Below are 4575 nucleotides of genomic sequence, written 5' to 3'. Positions count from 1 at the left end.
ACACAAGGTTTGCACAATTAGTAAATCCATTGCAAGTGGGCGGTCCCTGCGAACTCAAAGCACAAAGCTGTGAAAGCACACAACTGATTTGTATGATTGGTTCTCAATTATTTTCCAAGTGTTCTCGAGGAATCTCTCTGTGTGTGATCTTTTATTTAATATTTTCTGTGTTTTGTGAGGGTGGCAGCCTGCATGTAGTGTTGATGCAGTGTCTTCAGTTGTTCATTTAACTGTCTGTCTCTCCAGGTTCACAAAAATAAATCTTCTTACAGGAGGATCTTTTTGTTTACCCCTCTGCTAGTGCCTGACTGCTGTGTGCAAGGTGCATCTGAACACTCTCCTGCTTATAAAACTGTGGGTGCTGGGGGGCTAGCAGTTGATCAGCAGTTGTGTTGTGTAACGGAGATCTCTGCATCATCTCATTGAACTACAAGGTTAATGTTGTAAGAGCATCTTCCTGGTGAAGCCTTATTCCGGGAAAAGGGGGTGGCGTCGTACACTTCCAAGCTTTCTGCGTACCGCAGCTGTTCCTTCCCTTGCTCTAGCTGTTCTGCTTGGCTTCTGCTTTCTTCTTGAGTATCTGTCTTGATAGTGTGTCACAGCCGAGCATGATTGTAGAGATGAACTTTACAGCCACTGCCCAGTTAAAGAATAGCTAGGGGTTGATAGTTGAGACATCAGTTTCATCGATTTCAAGCTAAAACTGTTCTTAAACTTGTAATTTCACTGTGAGTCATGTCTGATGAGCCCGATGGCTCCTGCAATCAATAAACTTGATAAGACTAGTATTTAAGTGATGCTTTGATCATTTTTGTTCTTGTGAGATCATTGGTGCAAAGCATACTACTTTTCCTTGTGCAATTGATCCGGCCTCTGTTCTCTTGCTGCCGACTGTGTTGGTAACAGGAACAAGGCAAACTTCTGGGTGCGGGAGGAAGTCTGGTTCAGACGAGGCCATGGCGGTGACTGTTTGCTCTAGGAGCGCTAACTGCTTGTAGTTCAAACAAAGCTTGTTGATAAGGCCTCTTTTATTTTAGCAGGGTTGATAAATAAAGTATGATCAGATGCATAGGCAGAAGTTCTCCCTTTAAGGACCGGTGAGCAGGAAGGGGTGATGAGGAAGGAATGAAAAGGAGACCCTAAAGCAAGGCAAGATTTAAGAGTTCTTGAGATACTTGATGGCATTTTGAAAATAAAGCTTTGGACCTTATCCCATTGAAAACCTGTTTGAGCTGAGTAAGGTTGCCTAGGAAGCACACAGATGGTACCTTGCAACTCTCCTACGCGAGCAAAATAAACTCATTATGGGTATGTTTTTGTTGTGGGGTTAACTTGGGACCTTATCCACACTTAATACTGTCTATGTAGTAAAAACTTCTGACTTGGGCATCCTCATCTTGTAAGACTGGATTAACTTGTGCGATTGGGACTTACAACATTGGCTCTCTTACACTTTTGGCTGGAAATTCCACTGTTATGAGAGGACGTAAGCAAAAATTGCAACAAATTTATACAAAGGGTAATTCCCCCCCAGCCCATGCCTGGTTGATGGAGAAAATCCAGAGTGTCTCAGTGAGCTGTGTGTGGGCATTGAGACACATTGCTGTGTGCAAAAGTAATGAAGACAAAGCAAAACGTGGAGCTCCGATGGGATTGCTAACGCACAGCAGTGAGCAACAGTTAATGCTTCTCCTAAGAATCAGCATTTGGGCTTCTGTTGAATATGGGTCTGTCGTGAGGTGTGGCATGTGTACTTGCCATAAATCTCAACATCTATAATGAATGGAGCTGAGTAAGGAAGCCAGAATGAAATCTGGTTTTGATGTTACTGCTCCTTAGTCTGTGATTGGAAACAGGATCATCTTGCAACTCATGCTTTCATTGCCTTTCTGTTTGAATAGCGAAGAGCTTTTGTTTTGTGGCTGGCTCTAATCAAATGAGATGGAAAAGGGTATCTCGCCATATTAGCTAAGCATTCGGCTAACGAAGCGGCAGGAGCTCGATGTACAGGGCACTCTGAGCTCTGCCGTCAGGTGTCCGTGTACTGAATATGAGCAAATTTGGGATTGACTCAGCCTTGGGCTCTTGTTGCCTATAAGCGGCTGACCTCAGTGCATCTTAGAAGAAGAGAATCTTGCACATAGTTTCTGGTAAAGGGCTCGTCTTTGAAAGCCTAAAGAATTGTTTCCCAGGAAAATAAGAATGTTAGATACATGCAGACCTGGCATGGCTTCATAGGCTACTGGAGAATTCCTCTCTGGCTACTGGGAGCCACAACTGTTACCATATGGTTGTAAATGCTGACTGGCAGATAACTGCAGAGCACATGGGGTTGGAGTTTTTTGTAAGACACTGAAGGTGTGTGGGAGAGAAAACTGGTCTGCTAATATGTAAATGTGCATCTGGAAGATAGGATTATACAGATCGTGGAATCTTTTTGTTTTTCTGGAATTGGAAAAGGGACGTGCTTATTGTACTAAAAATAATGTTCTTCACATTGACAAGAGCCTTGTAAACTTGTAATAATAATTCTTCTTGGACACCTGAGCTACCGTGGATGCCATTCTCTTCGCTGTTCCTTCTTTGCTCAAAACTGCTTTTCATCTCCTCCCATACTGTGACGCTCAGGAATTCTTTGGTCAGGTGTGAAACCCTGATACAAGTCAATGAGAGATGACTTTTGTAGTGTGCCTTCTTGATCGTAATGGACACATCAGCTTGCCAGGATGACGTTTCTTCAAGTGAATTATTGCTTGATTCTGAACTACTATGCTCCTTAGCCAGTTGAGCAAGTTGTGGGCTGGAGTGTGAATGCTAGATCTCTTGCATAAGCAGGTTAAAACAGCATGCTTCTAGTTGCAATTAATATTTCAGGATAAAACATTCTAATAGGGTGTTAAATATAAAGTTGTGTCTCTTCCGAATCAAGCCCACTCTTCTCCTTACTTTGCTTGTAACAGTGAGTTTATCTCCACTGTCACAGCTGAGGAGGTCTCTTTTCCAAAGTGGGGAGGATAATTAGTGGAGTTTCTCTGGGTTTGCCTAGTTTAACAGGTCCAGGACATTGATTGACAGTGGGGAAAGGTGTGTCTCTGGCACTTTCCTTTCCTCGTCTGGCTAAGGGCAAACTGGGTGTTCTACATGGGTGTGATATGCTCTCCTTGCATAGCACAGCAGCTTGTCACTGCTCTGTAGCTTTTGCTAACTTACAGTAAATATAGCCTTGTGTAAATACGTCGCTCTTTCTTTCAGCAGTGTCTGGTGAAGGAAGACTTATGATCTGATACAATTTTTGAAATTCCGGTTGAGGTACCTAAATTACTGTAGAAGGATATACTGTCCAAGTAAACGGCACTTTCATTCTTCCTCTCTTTTTTGGGATCCTCTGCTACATGTGTCTCTGTGCATATTCTTCACCCTGCATGTGCTGATGGCGTGGTTCACACACACAGGTGCCTGTAGCTGCCTGCTCAGAGCCACTTTTCTCCGCGGTGAGCGGAGATGCCAGTGATTCTAGGTGGGGACTAAGTGACTCAGGCTCTTGCTGCTGATGTGATCTTCTGGTCCTCTGAACCAGGACTGCATTGCAGTCGTCTTAGTGAGCTCTGGACAGTGCTGCGTAGGTGGCTGGAGATTGTGGAATGTGAGCAGGAAAGGTAGAAGGGGAGTAATGCAACAGAGGTACAAGCTCTAGCTCAGGGAGTTTCTAAAGGACTTTCTCGGTTATGGCTGCAGAGCATCCTGTTTATAATGCCATTTTATTTTTTTGATTCTTCACAGCTGGCAAGGTCTTGCTAGAAACCATTTGAAAAACAATTCAGGCTACTCAGGAATAGCTGGATAATTTAAGTCATTAACAAAAGACCATCATTATTGGCAGGGGCACACAGATAGCCACCTTGTTTGCCAGCTCTGCTACTCCCATCTATACAGATAGGCTGTGAAAGCTCTTTTCCTGCAATAACCCTCTAGCCCCACTGTTTGAACAAGGGTCCAGGGCCCTCTGTTCACCTGATAGTCCCTTTTTTTTTCTTTCCCTCGTGGCACTATCCTGCTCCCCGCCTTGCTGTACGTGTGTACGTACCTCTTCTGATGACGCATTATTGTAGAATATCTATACCGATTCTTCATTGCACCTCAGAAGTTCTGAACCCCACTGCACGTGTGTGTTGTGTACAGAGTAGCTGGTAAATTGCTGTAGTGTTCCTGTCCAACAAATTGGACAGTCCAGTCACTCTTGAGTTGCAGAGTTTTACTTGCCAGTTAGCACCTCTGGAGAGGGGAAATGTGACAAAGAATCTCTTGAGCTGTACAGAATATGAGGCTGTAGCCTGGCATCCCCAGTGTGATTGCTAGGTTGCATGTCAGGTCTAATTTGCCCTGCTTGGATCTTCCTGGTGCTGTGAGAGACAAGGCAGTGGGATATACTGAAAGGCTTGTGCTTCTAGCTTCACATTAACTGCAGGTGCAAGATTTCCTTCCACTACCCTCTCCTTGAGCGGTTACGCTTGATATTTTACAACAGCAAGTTAATAATTAATGCAGCTACCCTGCAGGCAGCACAGCGCCCTTTCT

Source organism: Pterocles gutturalis, unplaced genomic scaffold, assembly GCF_000699245.1.
Source record: "Pterocles gutturalis isolate BGI_N339 unplaced genomic scaffold, ASM69924v1 scaffold21686, whole genome shotgun sequence".
NCBI lineage: Eukaryota > Metazoa > Chordata > Aves > Pterocliformes > Pteroclidae > Pterocles > Pterocles gutturalis.
The sequence above is the reverse complement of the archived record's forward strand: the minus strand, read 5'-3'. Positions refer to the sequence as shown.